Below are 19,109 nucleotides of genomic sequence, written 5' to 3'. Positions count from 1 at the left end.
TTTACTTCACTCTGTATGCAGACTCTAGGTCCATTCACCTCACTACAAATAACTCAATTTCATTTCTTTTTATTGCTGAGTAATATTCCATTGTATATATGTGCCACATCTTCTTTACCCATTCATTTGTTGGTGGACACTTAGGTTGCTTCCATGTCCTGGATATTGTAGATAGAGCTGCAATGAACATTGTGGTGCATGACTCTTTTTAAATTATGGTTTTCTCTGGGTATATGCCCAGTAGTGAGATTGCTAGGCCATATGGTAGTTCTATTTTTAGTTTTTTAAGGAACCTCCAAACTGTTCTCCATAGTGGCTGTACCAATTCACATTCCCATCAACAGTGCAAGAGGGTTCCCTTTTCTCCACACCCTCTCCAGCATTTATTGTTTGTAGATATTTTGATGATGGCCATTCTGACTGGTGTGAGGTGATACCTCATTGTAGTTTTGATTTGCATTTCTCTAATGATTAGTGATGTTGAGCAACCTTTCATGTGTTTGTCGGCAATCTGTATATCTTCTTTGGAGACATGTCTACTTAGGTCTTCTGCCCATTTTTGGATTGGGTTGTTTGTTTTTTTTGATATTGAGCTGCATGAGCTGCTTGTAAATTCTGGAGATTAATCCTTTGTCAGTTGCTTCATTTGCAAATATTTTGTCCCATTCTGAGGGTTGTCTTTTCATCTTGTTTATGGTTTCCTTTGCTGTGCAAAAGCTTTTAAGTTTCATTAGGTCCCATTTGCTTATTTTTGTTTTTATTTCCATTACTCTAGAAGGTGGGTCTAAAAGGATCTTGCTGTGAGTTATGCCATAGAGTGTTCTGGCTATGTTTTACTCTAAGAGTTTTATAGTGTCTGGCCTTATACTTAGGTCTTTAATCCATTTTGAGTTTATTTTTGTGTATGGTGTTAAGGAGTGTTCTAATTTCATTCTTTTACATGTAGCTATCCAGTTTTCCCAGCACCACTTATTGAAGAGGCTGTGATTTCTCCATTGTATATTCTTGCCTCCTTTATTAAAAATAAGGTGACCAAAGGTGCGTGGGTTTATCTCTGGGCTTTCTATCCTGTTCTATTGATCTATATTTCTGCTTTTGTGCCAGGACCATACTATCTTGATTACTGTAGCTTTGTAGTATAGTCTGAAGTCAGGCAGCCTGATTCCTCCAGCTCTGTTTTTCTTTCTCAAGATTGCTTTGGCTATTCGGGGTCTTTTGTGTTTCCATACAAATTGTGAAATTTTTGTTCTAGTTCTGTGAAAAATGCCATTGGTAGTTTGAAAGGGATTGCATGGAATCTGTAGATTGCTTTGGGTAGTAGAGTCATTTTCACAAGGTTGATCCAAGAACATGGTATATCTCTCCATCTCTTTTATCATCCTTAATTTCTTTCATCACTGTCAGTTTTCTGCATACAGGTCTTTTGTCTCCTTAAGTGGGTTTATTCCTAGGTATTTTATTCTTTTTGTTGCAATGGTAAATGGGAGTGTTTCCTTAATTTCTCTTTCATCAGATTTTTCATCATTAGTGTATAGGAATGCAAGAGATTTCTGTGCATTAATTTTGTGTCCTGCTACTTTACCAAATTCACGGATTAGCTCTAGTAGTTTTCTGATAGCATGTTTAGGATTCTCTATATATAGTATCATGTAATCTGCAAACAGTGACAGCTTTACTTCTTCTTTTCTGATTTGGATTCCTTTTTTTTCTTTTTCTTCTCAGACTGCTGTGGCTAAAACTTTCAAAACTATGTTGAATAATAGTGGTGAGAGTAGACAACCTTGTCTTGTTCCTGATCTTAGAGGAGATAGTTTCAGTTTCTCACCATTGAGAACGATGTTGGCTGTGGGTGTGTCATATATGGCCTTTATTATGTTGAGGTAAGGTCCCTCTATGCCTATTTTCTGGAGGGTTTTTATCGTAAATGGGTGTTGAATTTTGTCGAAAGCTTTTTCTGCATCTATTGAGATGATCATATGGTTTTTCTCCTTCAATTTGTTAACAGGTGTATCACATTGATTGATTTGCATATATTGAAGAATCCTTGCATTCCTGGAATAAACCCCACTTGATCATGGTGTATGATCCTTTTATTAATGTGTTGTTGGATTCTATTTGCTAGTATTTTGTTGAGGATTTTTGCATCTATGTTCATCAGTAATACTGGCCTGTAGTTTTCTTTCTTTGTGACATCTTTGACAAAGTACTTTACTTTATCCAGGCCTCAGTTTCCTTATCTATTAGATAAGGATCATAATCATTGTCTTAAATTAATTAGGCGAGTCAAGTAAGATAATGTATTTTAAACTGCTTTTCAAGCTCTAAGAACTAGATAAATAATTACTCTACTAGGTACTTTTAATGCTATTTCATTCTCCTGTCAGGTTTGTTGCCACCTCCTTCTACTTCTTCACATTCCTTCAGTGCACTTAACACATAACTGAAGAGATAACAGGTATTCAATTAACCCTTCATGGTTGCCTAATACCTAGGTACAATTGAACTTTCTTTCCAATTTCCCCTTAAAAATTCCATAGCTCCTTGTTCACTTTTTCTCTTCTAGCCACCCCTGCCTAACCACTGCTAAAATGAAAAAAAAACAAAAAAAAACAAAAAAAAAACTAGTCTCCTTTCCTAAAGAAGGCATTTTGAATTCCATTCCAGCATCCAATGGGTGGTTCCTTCTATCTGTAACAAGCCCTTAGCAAACAAAAAGCTAAGACGGTATGATGCCCTCAACATGCTCACCAGGCAAAGAACGTGTTCCTTTAAATGGTCAGCACTTAGCATAGTGTTCATGTTCAATGGGAAATAAAAATGGGATATGAGAAGTTAGAAGGAAAAAAATCATCCTGCTTAGAGTGATCTCCATTTTTAATGCTCCAGTGGGTCAACCCAAGAAAGCAGTTTCTTCAGTTACTCGTCCAATGTGAGTGACAGCAGCATAGGGGCTAGAGAGAGAGATGTGGATTGGGCCATCTGCTGTGGGGGCTGAAATGGTGGAGATGGTGGTGAAGATGGGATGGTTGAGTGTGATTGAGCATATTGCAGATAATATCTCACTCAGAGAGAACCATTTAAAGTGAAAAATGTCAAAGATCAAGTCTATCCTTGAAAAATACCTCAGCAAGGTGCCACACTGGGTATGAAAGTATTGTCTCTTAATAGGCTTATGTAATAAGCCTCTTAATAAGTAGTAGCTTACGTAATATCCAGAATTCCTCAACTGAGCATCAAATGCTTTGTTTGGCTTGCAGTTATGGGTCATGTTGTTTTAAAAATATGCAATTTTCAACTCCATATTCTCCGTAAGATGCTCACATTGGGAGCACAGGGGCACCTAAACTAATTGAACAAAAGCAGATTCCAGCCTGTCTCTCATCACTCGTTCCTCACAGAGGTTAAAATGACAGACAGAACTCTCTCCCTCACTCCTCTCGTTCTCTTTCCACAAAGACGAAATCCATCTAAGTTAAATAAGAATATGATGACACTGCGCTATCCTTAAAAGGTTCTAATTTCCCCTTTCAACTTTCCATGTTCATTTCTTCTTTGATTTTCCTAAATTCTCATAGAAAACTCTGGACACATCTGCAGACAGCGTTTTCACAAATAGGATACATCTAAAATTGATACAAAAGAAGGTCATAATAAGTCTTTTCTCAGTTACATTATTGAGATACTCTGAGGCTTAGGAAAAAGCCAGTAATTGGGAAGGTTTAAGAGTACATTGAGTGAATTCACTGCTGTCAGATACAATTCATCATTTCACTGATGGAGCCAGCAGCAGCCCTTCCGAGAGCAAGAAATAGCCATAAATCTAAACAGGAAAATATCCGAGTTTCGCTACCGTGTCACATAAAATTTCTCAGAGCTGGAGGTATTTTTCAAAACTAAGTTAGAGCCACGGCTGTGAATAAAACTGGGCTTCTTCAAGAATGAGTAACAGAGACAACATTTTATAAGACTCCAAATTTGACCTTTCTTGGAAATTCTAATATCCAGCAAGAACTTGTCTTTGAGCTCATAAACATATAATTCATTTGATTTTCTTCCAGATTTCCACTAAGCTAAGATTGCCGTTGTTGGTAAAGAAGTGGAACATTGTGAACTGGAGAGAAACAGTGGTTCCCTTTGAACAGAGGGCATGACCGGAGGCCAGGGAGCTGGACTGTCCTCACAAGTATGTTTGATTTCTCCCACGCAGTAGTGTCTAAACAGAGTTTATAAAACGTTTGAAGTAATTGCTGGTCTAAAAAAATGGAGCTCACATTGAAAAAAATCTAGAATTCCAGTTTCTCTTTGAAGAAATGGAATGACCTGGCAATAATGGATTGACATCACTTCTACACAACAATCAGCTAGGGCTGAATGGAGACTGCTCCTTTAGACAGAGCAAGCAATCTCCAGATTGCCACAGTCTCCACCATGCCTTGATGTTTCCCACACACTGAGGCCAAGTGTCAGCTGTTGTTTTATCTAATAGCATAGTTAAAAGGAAATCAGAAGTTTTGTACCTAAGTGTCTGTCAAAGGTCTGGGAGGAAGAAAGACAGAGTGATCCCTGATTTACACATCTGGGTTACCTGGTTGGCCCCTGTGAACATTTGAGTTTGAAACTGCTGCCTTAAAAATACACCTCCTTCAAGGAGCCTGCCTTATTTAACTGAGCTGGTTATATCATTTAAAATGCTTTCTACCCTAATTTTCCTTTAGACACCAATACAACTGAGGTTTTACATGCAACATAAAATGATCTTTGCACAAGTCATCCAATGATAAATATTTTAAAAGAAAAACATGTCCACTGTCTTGGGTTAGCACATGGGCTTTCTCACTAAACCACCACCCCAATAATTTACCACAAATGTTGGCATTCTTCTCAGAGCTCTTCCCACCTCTCATTTAAGAACTTGGGGAAAGGAAACAGAGTTACAGCCTCTAACATGCAACCCTCTGAGTGAGTACAAGTTTGCCTGCAATAAAGTAATCATGTAATTGTTACAATAAAATATAATTTACGTCACCAACCCATCAGAAAAAGTAATTTTTTCCTCACTGAAAAGATCTGAGTTTTCAAAAGATTACGAGTGATTACTGCAATATTTCTGAGGCAAGAGACAAAAAAATTACGGAATGAACATAGCTTTGAGCACAGCCACGGAGCTAAAATGATCTGACTGTTGTGAGGACATTGTTCAGAATATTAGATGACTCTAAAGCACCAACAGACTTTCCATATTTAATATGAGTCTTTGGACCAAATTAAATTTAAAACAGTATAAGGTCACACAGTCAATATGCCTACTTTTGTTACATTTATTTTAATCTCAACTCCCAGCACTGTCACTAGATCCTTGCTTTCTCTGCATCTCCATAAATAAACTGTTGACTCTTGAAGCTGCGTTCGCTCTCTTCGCTTAATTACCTTCTAAGATAACGAAGTCACTTCTATTTCCATAAAGTAGTCTGTATGGACACCTCACTTTTTCCTCTCCCTGCTCTGCTCATCTTTGTAATCCTCCCCAGGGAGAGTGGAAAAATTCCTCCCTTCCCCCCTTTCCTTTTCCAGTTATTTCTCTCTCGCTCTTGCTCTCACTCTCTAGCTAGAGAGCACTTAATACTTTCCAGCCTTCCAAATCCCTTACCATCACTGACCGTGCACCTGATTTTCCTTTCCCTGTCTCATTCATCATACCCTAGCCACAATGGCATCTTTCTGTTTCTGGAGCAGAGAACTTTCTCTGACCTCAGGGTCTTTGCACTGGATATTTTCTCTACCTGAATGCCCGGTTCTCAGGTGCTGTCTTAGGCTCTACCCACTTCACACCTGCCCTCCTCAGAGAGGGTGTTCTGACTCTGACTATGTTCCTTGTCCCCTCCCTTAAGTCACTTACCATCTCTCTTTGCCCGGTTCCTTCACTGTGCTGTCATACTAGAGCTGTCTTGCTCTTTTTCTTTTTTTTTTTAACTTATTTCTTGTCTGTCTTCCTCGAATTAGAATGCAAGCTTGGTGAGGTCAGGAATCAATCATGTCTGCCTTGTTCTCTGCTGATACCCAGTTCCCAGCACAGCATCTAGCTCTTCAGGTGCTCTGTAAATGTTTGCAGACCAGTGAGTGAAAAAAGAGAGGTCAATTTACCTTATGAATATGAGCCACTTGAGGAGACGTTCCAGTTACACAGGTGAAAACCAAGTACCAGACCTCTTTTGGGGGAGGACACCCAATTATTATGGTTATAATTTGGGGTGGCAGTAAGGGTCTAAGGCCATGGCTTTCAAACGTTTTATATGCATAATGAACACTCAAGGCTTTAAATGCAAACCTCATCATCTTCCTCCAGAGTTTCTGTTCTGGTGTAAGGCCAAAGACTCAGATAAGAACCTGAGGGTTCTGATACATTGTTCACGGAGCATGTTCTGAAAAGTACTATTCTAGAGCTGAGATTAACGTGTAGAGTCAATTATTTCTGTTCCCAGGAATTTATCTGTACACAAAAAACTTACGAAGGAACCAAGGGGATTTTTTTTGGAGGAAGGGCAGTAAGAAACCTTCCCTTTAAGATTTAATGTTATTAGAAGTTGTCTGATGGAGAATGGGTTGGTAATGACTGAGGCCAATAGATTACCAGAGACTTCCTACAGGCCCAGAGAAGAACCCCTGTGAGAAGATGGGGTTGCAGGCTGGGGCACACACAAATGGACTACTTTAGGTGATAGGGGCTACTTTAGGTGATACCTTTCCTGACCCAGCCTCCCTGGCAGATCTCAACTGAAAGAGCCTTCCTAAGAGGCCCATTTCGAAGGTCTAGAGCAGGGTTTTTGTTTGTTGCTCATTTCAAGTGTGTGGAAAAATTCATTGAATGCAAAGTAAAATCTTTCTTCAAAACCTAGGGAGGGATGGGATGAAGGGGGTGACCCTAGGGCTCTACATCCTCTTGTGTGATGTATCTTTCTCGTTCAAGGCACGATGATTCTCAGAGTGATCATCTGAGGAAGACGTAGGGCAAGAAATCTCAGGACCAGGCTCCTCATTCATCTGAGCATGAGTCAGAGTCAGTATAATTTGAACATTAAGAGAAATATGACCTTATTTTTTGTCATAGGTAGGTGAGGTCTGGAGACATAGGTAACACTTAGAAAGATCCTAAGTGCATGTGATCAAACTTGCCCATTTAGGAGACAGGAAAATTGAGAAACAGAAAGAGGATGAGAACTGACCAACATTACATGATTGCAAATCCAAAATTTACTTATTCACTTAAGCTTTTAAATATTTTTGAGCATCTACCATAGAGCTAGTTCTTGTGGATAAACACGTGAAGGCAATTCAATAAACATTTACAAATTTCCTATTCTGAACTTTGCATTGTGATGGTCATGCGGGATACGAAAACAAATCAGACACAGACTTTTTCTTGAGATGCTCACTGTCTAGTGGAGGAGAGGAAGATTTATAAAGAAAAGATCATTGTGCAATGTGATAAATACCACTCTTGATGAATGTATATAGTGGAATCACATCTAAAATGTAAAAAGCCATTCTTTTATCTTATTCATGACAAAAAACAAATCTAATAACATTGCATTACATTTAATTAAAGAGGTTTATTATTAAAACTGAACAGATTCAATGCAATCCCTATCAAACTACCAATGGCATTTTTCACAGAACTAGAACAAAAAATTTCACAATTTGTATGGAAACACAGAAGACCCCAAATAGCCAAAGCAATCTTAAGAAAGAAAAACAGACCTGGAGGAATCAGGATCCTGGACTTCAGACTATACTACAAAGCTACAGTAATCAAGACAGCATGGTACTGGCACAAAAACAGAAATATAGATCAATGGAACAGGATAGAAAGCCCAGAGATAAACCCATGCACATATGGTCACCTTATCTTTGATAAAGGAGGCAGGAATACACAATGGAGAAAAGACAGCCTCTTCAATAAGTGGTGCTGGGAAAACTGGACAGCTACATGGAAAAGAATGAAATTAGAACACTCCCTAACACCATACACAAAAATAAACTCAAAATGGATTAAAGACCTAAATGTAAGGCCAGACACTATAAAACTCTTAGAGAAAAACACAGGAAGAACACTCTTTGACATAAATCACAACAAGATCTTTTTTGATCCACCTCCTAGAGTAATGGAAATAAAAACAAAAATAAGTAAACGGGACCTAATGAAACTTAAAAGCTTTTGCACAGCAAAGGAAACCATAAACAAGATAAAAAGACAACCCTCAGAATGGGACAAAATATTTGCAAATGAAGCAACCGACAAAGGATTAACCTCCAAAATTTGCAAGCAGCTCATGCAGCTCAATATCAAAATAACAAACAACCCAATCCAAAAATGGGCAGAACACCTAAATAGACATTTCTCCAAAGAAGATATACAGATTGCCAACAAACACATGAAAGGTTGCTCAACATCACTAATCATTAGAGAAATGCAAATCAAAACTACAATGAGGTATCATCTCACACCACTCAGAATGGCAATCATCAAAAAATCTACAAACAATAAATGCTGGAAAGGGTGTGGAGAAAAGGGAACCCTCTTGCACTTTTGGTAGGAATGTAAATTGATACAGCCACTATGGAGAACAGTATGCAGGTTACTTAAAAAACTAAAAATAGAACTACCATATGGCCTAGCAATCCCACTACTGGGCATATACCCTGAGAAAACCATAATTCAAAGAGAGTCACGTACCACAATGTTCACTGCAGCTCTATTTACAATAGCCAGGACATGGAAGCAACCTAAGTGTCCACTCACGGATGAATGGATAAAGAAGATGTGGCACTCATATACAATGGAATATTACTCAGCCATAAAAATAAATGAAATTGATTTATTTGTAGTGAGGTAGATGGACCTAGCGTCCGTCATACAGAGTGAAGTAAATCAGAAAGAGAAAAACAAATACCATATGCTAATACATATATATGGAATCTAAAAAAAAAAAAAAGGGTTCTGAAGAATCTAGGGGCAGGACAGGAATAAAGATGCAGATGTCGAGAATGGACTTGAGAACACGGGGAGTGGGAAGGCTAAGCTGGGACGAAGTGAGAGAGTGGCATTGACATATATACACTACCAAATGTAAAATAGATAGCTAGTGGGATGCAGCCACATAGCACAGGGAGAGATCAGCTTGGTGCTTTGTGACCACCTAGAGGGGTGGGATAGGGAGGGTGGGAGGGAGACGCAAGAGGGAGCAGATATGGGGATATATGTATATGTATAGCTGATTCACTTTGTTATAAAGCAGAAACTAACACACCATTGTAAAGCAATTACACTCCAATAAAGATGTTAAAAAATAAAATAAAACAAAAGTTTTATTTTGGGGATGTCCAAGAAAAAAAAAAGAAAAGTGGATAGAATAAGCCCTGAAACAAGCAGGAACACTTTATAAAGTGTATATCATGAATCATTTGACAAATGCACAGTAAAGTCACAATGAGATACCCCTCTACACCTATTAGATCATCTAAAATTTAAAAGACTAATCATATCAAGCATTGGCAAATATGTAGAGTAATTAGAACTCTCACACCCTGCTCGTAGGATTGTAAAGCAGCAGAAACACTTTGTAAGCCAGTTTACAAAACAAGTTCACTCCATTTGGCTTAAAAAGTGAAACTACATCTACTGTATGATCCAGCCACTCAATTCCTAGGTATTTATCCAAGAGAAAAGAAAGTCAAGGTTTATACAAAGACATACACACACACACACAAAAAGAAAAAAATCAAGGGACTCAAAGTTACAGGACCTGACCCCTGAGTGGAAACCCCGGTACCCACCAATTGCATGGTCTTGCATGGGTCTCTTGACTTTTCTCAAACTGTTTTCTTATCTAGCACATGAGGATAATAATTCTTGTCCTACTTATTTTGTGAGATTATAATGAGGCGCTAAGAGAGGAACACATGCAAAAGGGCTTCATAAAATTTTAAAACATCATGCACTGAGTGGCACCTGTCCTAGTTGGCAGACCAGTGACTCTACAGAGGCAGGAGATCCCTCTGAGGACTGGTTACAGGAGAGATGCCTGGAGGGTGAGAGGATGGGGCACATCTATGAGGACCAATGCAGCAAGGGCAAAGAGAGGTGCCTTTGAGGACGGACAAAGAATGGAGGGGCAGGTGCCGGGGGAGAGCAGACAGAGCAGGAAGGAGAATGGTTAAGTGTGACTCTATGCGCTGGAGAGCCAAGAAATGAACCTAAATAGATAAGGAACAGGAAAGCAGAGGGCAGAGCCTTGACCCCAGACCGAGGACAGCAGAATTCTTGGGAAAGCAGAGACAGTCTCTGCTTTCCTCACTGTAGTCACACTGACTTTCGTGAAACTCAGTCTCCCACCTGCTCTTGGGAGGAAGACAACAAATCCTTAGCTTGGCCACACGGCCAGCCTGGTCCCTGCCTTCCTGTCCAAGCTCACCACCTGCCCCTCTCCCTAGCACTCTGCATACTGTCCCCCTCTCAGCAGGCACTTGGTCATGCTATTTCCTCCACTCAGCCTCTGCTCTCGCCCACATGCCAAACCTCTACTTGTGCAACAGATCTCAGATCAGCTGTCACTTCAGGAGAGCCTGTCCTGGCCTCCCAAACTCAATCAGAGTCCCCTCTGAAGCCCTCTCACAGCACCAGGAACTGCTGCTCCAGAGCACATATATGGCTGTTGCATTTACATGTCTTGGCATGGTAACTTAATCAGGACCAGTCTCACCCATCAGATCGCTATCTCCAATGGGGGTGGAAATCACGTCCCTTTTTGCTCTCCACGGCAATCTACACACCTACCGCAGGTGTAAAAAAGATGGTAAATGAACGAATGAATCAACGGCTTGTGAGAAAAAGACTTTCTCTGAACCCTTAAGAATTAGAGAACCAATGATACGTGTGTGTATGAGACTAATTGACAAGGCATAATCTATAATGTGGGCTTTTTTCTTATTCCCATTTTATAGATGCAGACACCAAGTTCAAGGAGGTAATGTAATTTGCCTAATATTACACTGCTCACGAGTAGTAGATCCAGGAGGTGACCTGACTGAAAGACCTGACCTCTTAGCCAGCTTTATCCCTCCAGTTTTAAAAGGCAGGTTGATCCCTAAGGTCCTTCCAGCTCTAGCTTTCTCCAATCCTATCATCTCCAGAAAATTAGCTGGCAGATCCCCCAAGAAGGCAGCCCTCATTGGCAGCCTGCATTAACCTTTCAGACCTCTGAGGCACCTGCCAACGTGTTCCCTCAACAACAAAATGGTCTTCTGCTTCTAGGCTAAGAACTGAGAAGAATTACAATCCAGTTGACTCTGCGGGCTAAAAGGAGCATCTGTTTAGTTTACATCAGCAGTGCTGACTCGCAATTAATACTTTGACATCAACCTTCATCTGCTGTGCAGCCACTCAGAACCATGTCCTCCCTGGGTGAACCTGGGGCAGCCAGCTCCAGGGAGGGTAAAGAGTCAGAGGACCCTCAGCCTCCCCAAGTCTAACGAATTGCTTTACCAAATGGAAATTGCTGCTCAAAGATAGCTTCTCCTTTCAAGTACACAAGCTGTCCCCATTCCTGATACCCACATCTCCAGTGGGGCTGGTGTAAAGTGATTTTCCCCATAATCAGAAATGTTGAGCACTGGTCTGTTATTAGAACAGGTTTTAACAATTAGCAGGGGTCTACCAGCCCTCTGACATGCATGCCAGATGATTTGCCTCTTGTTAAGGCCACTTGGCATTGGTCTAACTGGTATCAGTTGGGTGGGGTGGGGTAGCTAGGGAAGAAAATTTATTGACTGCCTACTAGATACCAGGCATACCTGTCTCATTGAGTTTTCACAACTATCCATCCAGGTAAATATTATTATCCCATTTTATTGATGATAAAACAGGCTCAGAGAAGTTGTTACTCCAGGTCACATAGGTAGGAGAGACAGGATTAGATCCAAATCCAGATTTGTCCAGCTTCAGTTCTGCCTAATGTTTATGGGTTTAATAACCAATACTTGGAACGAAGGGTCTAACAAATTTTACAAAGAAATTAAAATTCTGATATACCTAGACATACATCTAATAAATCACATTACTGAAAAGAATGAAATTGGACCAGTAGTATTCAAAGAATGGTTCACAGGCTGATGCCAGTCCATGAACTGTTGGACACCAGCCTACGAGGGTGAGTGTAGAAATTAAGAGAAAGCATTTAGCGATTTTGATAACAAGTTGACATGGGCATAACATCTAAGTGTGTAATCATATAAGTCATTATTATTGTATTTTGCAGAAATACTAATCCATAATTGATAGGAAATAAAAATGTGTAAATGGTTCTTCTCTATAAATAGTTTCTGAATAGCCCTGAATTAGATGAAATTGGGTCTGGGGGTGTGGTATCATTTGAAGAGTACTATAGTCAATACTGTGTCAAGCTCAAGGGTAAGTGTTCTTGAATGTTCATTGCTACCAATCAAATTCCACCTCCTCCATGTCTTAGCTGTGTCACCTTGGGCAAATGACTCAACCTCTATTGTCTATAAAAGTGCAAGCATTTAATAAATGCTAGCTGCTGCACTTATGTTCTACTTAGCTGATATTATTATTATTATCCTTATTACTTCTCTTTTATTGATGTCTATTATTAGAATATGTTCCTTTGGGTTAAGCTAGAAGCCCTATTTTGAAAAATAAATACCTCCCCAGAGAGTAAGTTATTTAATCATATCATCTCAATATGTCGTATGTCATTAAGGCAGTGATAACTGGGGAAACAGAAGTAGGAGATTGGAAACACCCCAAGAGGTCATGGGGTGGGTGGGTGCATAAGAAAGAACTCATGAGCATGACCTATGGAAAAAATACTGGTAGGGGAAGAGGGTGATATGTAGGAATCTGGAGACATGGAGGCAGGGACAGGACCAGGTAGTAATTTATGGAATTATCTTGAAGAAGGCAGCAGAGAGAAGACATATTCAATGATAAAAACTCTCCAGAAAGTAGGCATAGAGGGAACTTACCTCAACATAATACAGGCCATATATGACAAACCCACAGCCAACATCGTTCTCAATGGTGAAAAACTGAAAGCATTTCCTCTCAGATCAGGAACAAGCCAAAGTTGCCCACTCTCACCAATATTATTTAACATAGTTTTGGAAGTTTTAGCCACAGCTAAAGAAGAAAAAGAAATAAAAGGAATCCAAATCGGAAGAGAACAAGTAAAAATGTCATTGTTTGCAGATGCTATGATACTATACATAGAGAATCCTAAAGATTCCACCCGAAAACTACGAGAGCTAATCAATGAATTTGGTAAAGTAGCAGGAGACGAAATTAATGCACAGAAATCTCTGGCATTCCTATACAGTAATGATGAAAAATCTGAAAGAGAAATTAAGGAAACCCTCCCATTTACCATTGCAACAAAAAGAATAAAATACCTAGGAATAAACCTACCTAAGGAGAAAAAGGCCTTTATGCAGAAAGCTGTAAGACCTGATGAAAGAAATTAAAGATGATACAAAGAGATGGAGAGATATACCATGTTCCTGGATTGGAAGAATTAACCTTGTGAAAATGACTATACTACCCAAAGCAATCTACAGATTCCATGAAATCCCTATCAAACTACCAATGGCATTTTTCACAGAACTAGAACAAAAAATTTCACAATTTGTATGGAAACACAAAAGATCCCGAATAGCCAAAGCAATGTTGAGAAAGAAAAACGGAGCTGGAGGAATCAGGCTCCCTGACTTCAGACTATTCTACAAAGCTATACTCATCAAGACAGTATGGTACTGGCACAAAAAGAGAAGTATGGATCAATGGAACAGGATAGAAAGGCCAGAGATAAACCCACGCACCTTTGGTCACCTTATCTTTGATAAAGGAGACAAGGCTATACAATGGAGAAAAGACAGACTCTTCAATAAGTGGTGCTGGGAAAACTGGACAGCTACATATAAAAGAATGAAATTAGAACAATCCCTAACACCATACACAAAAATAAATTCAAAATGGATTAAAGACCTAAGTGTAAGGCCAGACATTATCAAACTCTTAGAGGAAAACATAGGCAGAACACACTATGACATAAATCACAGCAAGATCCTTTCTGACCCACCTCCTAGAGAAATGGAACGAAAAACAAAAATAAACAAATGGAACCTAATGAAACTTAAAAGCTTTTGCATAGCAAAGGAAAACATAAACAAGATGAAAAGACAACCCTCAGAATGAGACAAAATATTTGCAAATGAAGCAACTGACGAGGGATTAACCTCCAAAATTTACAAGCCGCTCATGCAGCTCAATATCAAAAAACAAACAACCCAATCCAAAAATGGGCAGAACACCTAAACAGACATTTCTCCAAAGAAGATATACAGATTGCCAACAAACACATGAAAGGATGCTCAATGTCATTAATCATTCGAGAAATGCAAATCAAAACTACAGTGAGGGGGCTTCCCTGGTGGCGCAGTGGTTGAGAGTCTGCCTGCCGATGCAGGGGACGCGGGTTCGTGCCCTGGTCCAGGAAGATCCCACATGCCGTGGAGCGGTTGGGCCCGTGAGCAGTGGCCACTGAGCCTGCGCATCCGGAGCCTGTGCTCTGCAACGGGAGAGGCCACAACAGTGAGAGGCTCGCGTACCACACAAAAAAACAAAAGAAAAACTACAGTGAGGTATCACCTCACACCAGTCAGAATGGCCATCATCAAAAAGTCTACAAACAATAAATGCTGGAGAGGGTGTGGAGAAAAGGGTACCCTCTTGCACTGTTGGTGGGAATGCAAAGTGATACAGCCACTATGGAGAACAGTATGGGGGTTCCTCAAAAAACTAAAAATAGAGCTACCATACGATCCAGCAATCCCACTACTGGGCATATACCCTGAGAAAACCATAATTCAAAAAGAGTTATGTACCACAATGTTCATTGCAGCACTATTTACAATAGCCAGGATATGGAAGCAATCTAAGTGTCCATCGACAGATGAATGGATAAAGAAGATGTGGCACATATATACAATGGAATATTACTCAGCCATAAAAAGAAACGAAACTGAGTTATTTGTAGTTAGGTGGATGGACCTAGAGTCTGTCATACAGAGTGAAGTAAGTCAGAAAGAGAAAAACAAATACCATATGCTAACTCATATATATGGAATCTAAATTTTAAAAAAATGGTTCTGATGAACCTAGGGGCAGGACAAGAATAAAGATGCAGACATATAGAATGGACTTGAAAACATGGGGATGGGGAAGGGTAAGCTGGGACGAAGTGAGAGAGTGGCGTGGACACATATACAGTACCAAATGTAAAATCGATAGCTAGTGGGAAGCAGCCGCATAGCACAGGGAGATCAGCTCGGTGCTTTGTGACCACCTAGAGGGGTGGGATAGGGAGGGTGAGAGGGAGGCTCAAGAAAGAGGGGATATGGGGATATATGTACACGTATAGCTGATTCACTTTGTTACACAGCAGAAACTAACAAACCATTGTAAAGCAATTATATTGCAATGAAGATGTTTAAAAAAAAAAAGAAGAAGAAGAAGACATATTCAAATCAACAGCACAGAGAATGGTTGAGAGCCTAAAATCTAGAGCCGGACAGTCTAGGTTTAAATCTTGTCTTTGTCATTTAATAACTGTGTGACCCTTGGATAAGTTACAATACCTTTCTGTGCCTCGATTTTTTCAGTCTATAAAGTAGGAATAACAATAGTACCAACCTCATAGGGTGCTTGTGAAAAGTCAGTGAGAGTGTGTATATATCTATAGATATAAATAGCTATTTATCTATCTTAGTGCCTGGCACACAGTAAGAGCTATAGAGTATGGGCTGTAATCATTAATATCAGTAGTAGTATTGGTAGAAACAGAGCATCCCAACTACGAGCCACCCTCTCAAAAGACTTTGCTGTTAATTTCAGGACATCCCCTGTTAGCAAATGAAGAGATGGCTCAGCACAACCCAGTCTCACTGCTGGCACATCAGCATGTGACAGGTCACTAAACCCTGCTCTGCACATGAATGACAAGGCTCTTAAAAAATAAAAATCGGTCTTCCTGAAGCAGTCTACTCCTAATTACTCCATAAGATCCCCTGGGGATTATGGCCTGAGACATCGGCAGGCAAAGAGCCTCATTTTCCAAGTGCAGCGTTGGGTGCTGTCCATCCTGGGTCTGCCTGGCTGCCACAGGTTCCTGCCTTGTCTCCCCACCCCGGGCTTGCTCTGTTGCCACGTGGGGGAAACCAGTATGACCCCAACATTATCACCCTAAAAAATTGCATTGCAGATTACATTAAAACATTCAGGGGTTGCGGATGACCTGTAAGACAAAACCTAAACTCTAGAAGAGTCCCTTAGGTCCAACTCTATCTGGCACGTTGCAAATCTGGGGAATGAATAAATAAATGAATCACCCAGTCTGGTCCAATCTTTTACTTGACAGATGACCAAATATGAGGCCAATGGAAGCAAGTAATTTATTTAAATTTTAAATGGGAATAAAAGGTAACTTTTAACGAAAACAAAGTATGATTTTATTTGAACTGGAAACTATTTTAAAAGACAAAAAGACTGGAACTCCAATGCAGAAATTTCAGGCATCCTGTGGATAAAAAGGGAGATATTTTGGAGTGGGGTAAGAAAGAAGGGGAACTTCAGATTGCCTCTCAAACTATGCTTCATAGACAATATTCTGCCCGCTTGTAAAGTGGGCTCCAACCAGGGGAAGGCAAGGTTGTCCTTACCCCCAATTTGTCAGTAATTTCACACCTCCACCCAGGCACTTGGTGACCTCTGCTGGCTTCCCCTGGGTAATACACAATTGGTGTAGGTGGTTCTTGAGCCCTCCTGGGAGAATCTTTTTGACCCAGTTATATGCCTTTGGGTACCCATTGCCCAGATGTGGCTTTTTCTAACTACCATGCCCCAGTAAAAGGAAGCAGGGCTCCACAGAGAAACGGTTCATTCTAGGACTGGGCTGCGGAAAAAAACAAAAAGAGCCTGGAGCATCTCTCAAGGCTTTAAAATAAAGATGTGTTCAAAAAACAAAAGGTTGGGCGCATGCCAACGGGACACAGGATTGAACCTGAAAAAGTAGCCAAAACTGGAGTAATTATAGGCAAAAACAAGCAGTGTGGTATTGGATTATAAACCAAAGTATAAAATAAATATGCCTGAATCCATCCTGATTTATACTGATATATAGAAATGACTGATTGAATAAATGCGTGAATGAATAAATAATGAATAGTTTTTTTTTAAAGTGAGAAGGGACAAAACTTGCTCTAGGAGGTAGAGCTTAATGTCCCACTTCTTTGAATGTGGGCTGAACTTAGTAACTGGCATTCAAAGAAAAGAGTATAGAAAGGGGGAAAATAGTAACTGTACTGTAGAGAAACCTGGTAGACACTACCTTAACCAAATGATCAAAGTTAACATTATTACACAGAAGCTAAGTTAATGTCATGTGCCCCCTGATGTGATCTGATGAGATGGGCACTTCGTCTCTGTGGCATTCTCCCCCCAAAAGCCATAACTCAAGTCTAGTCGTAAGGAAAAGATCAAACACACATTGAGGGCCATTTTACAAAGTGTAAAACTGACCAGTACTCCTCAAAATTGTCAAGGTCAAGTGCAATAAGAAAAGACCAAGAAGTTGTCAGAGTCCAGAAGAGACTGGGGAGACACGACAACTGAACGCAGTGTGGTGCCCTGGCTTCCATCCTGGAACAATAAGGAGCATTAGCGGATAAATCTGGTAAAATCAGAATAAAATCTCAAAGAAACGTTGGCATCTTCATTTTGACAAATGTACTGCAGTAATGTAAGATGCTATCTTTGGAGGAGACTGGGAGAGGTGTATATGGGAACTCTCTATACTATCTTTGCAATTTTTCTGTAAATCTGAAAGTATTCCAAAATTTTTAAAAATGTATCTTAAAAAAGTCTTTGAAGTGGCTCAAACCAAGAGAGTTGAGCCCCATAAGCTCAGACCAGCAGAGATTTCTGAATGGACCACTGGATAACTTGTCCCGAGCTTGTCTTGTCTGTGGGTAAGGGCCTGGGTAGTGAACCAGCAATGTTACAACAGGTCAGCTGTAAACTTACTCCAGTGAATAAGCCTTCCCAGTCCATCAGCCACATGCTGGGAACCAGGAAGTTCCTCTGTTATTAGGTGGGCTCACCCCACAATCCTTCCACTAGATAAATAACGTATCGGTATGCTTTTGTGCTAAGAGACAATGACAAACGGAAATACACACATATAACTTCCTCTAGTCTGGGCTCACATCTTAGGTTCACCAGATAAACTATAGGACACCTGGTGAAATCTGAATTTTTAGATAAACAGTGACATGCAACATGCAATATCTGGGACATGCAATATTTGGGACATTCAATTTTGGGGACATACACTAAAAATTATTTATTGTTTATCTAAAATTCTAATTTAACTGGGCTTCTGGTATTTTTATTTGTTAAATCTGGCAACTCTACTCAAATATCTTATCAGTGAAGCCTACCTTGATTTTTGCCTTTAAAATTGCAACCTACAGACCCTGTTCCCCTTTATTTCCTTGATACACAACCTAACATGTTATATCGTTTATCTATTTATCGTCTGTCTTTATATGCTGTAACGTAAGCTTCCGAAGGGAAGAGATCAATCATTCACTGATGCCAAGTACACTGCTGGCACATAGGAGGTGCTCAATAAACACTTGTCAAATAAATGAATATCTTAAGGGAGTAAGATTTATTGAGCCTCTACATCATATCAGGCATTGTAGTAGGTACTTGGGATGCTCACAATAACCTCGTGCAGGAAATGTTCTCTGTTTTTCACAGTCAAGGCTCAGAGAGGTTTGGTAATGTGGGAAAGTCACACAGTCAGTAAGCTGCAGTTCTCGGATATGTTTCCAGGTCTGCCAAACAAAGTTGAGCCATTCTCCTTTTGCTATGCCAGGGATCAGGCAGATCTTGTCAACAGGAAAATTTGTATTTATTTATCTTTGGTGAAAATTTATAGAAGAGTTCCATTTGGTGTTGTGAAGCCCATTACATT

The 19,109-nt window shown here is 39.9% G+C and overlaps 1 protein-coding gene across 18 annotated transcripts in view; it reads right to left on the bottom strand.

The window, feature by feature from the left end:
- The window catches only part of SGCD (sarcoglycan delta), a 1,717,585-nt gene that overhangs the window by 1,111,174 nt on the left and 587,302 nt on the right, over positions 1 to 19,109 (bottom strand). For 15 of the 18 annotated variants that reach the window (XR_013827577.1, XM_079916704.1, XM_079916702.1 and 12 more), the window contains one exon: positions 13,042 to 13,195. The exons of the other annotated variants lie outside the window; for them this stretch is intronic. The gene's annotated coding sequence lies outside the window, so the exon portion shown is untranslated. The remainder of the gene's footprint in view (positions 1 to 13,041; positions 13,196 to 19,109) is intronic. 18 annotated transcript variants of the gene reach the window in all.

This window comes from Stenella coeruleoalba (genome assembly GCF_951394435.1).
Source record: "Stenella coeruleoalba genome assembly, chromosome: 3".
NCBI classification, from domain to species: domain Eukaryota; kingdom Metazoa; phylum Chordata; class Mammalia; order Artiodactyla; family Delphinidae; genus Stenella; species Stenella coeruleoalba.
This window is presented reverse-complemented; position numbering and strand designations above follow the sequence as displayed.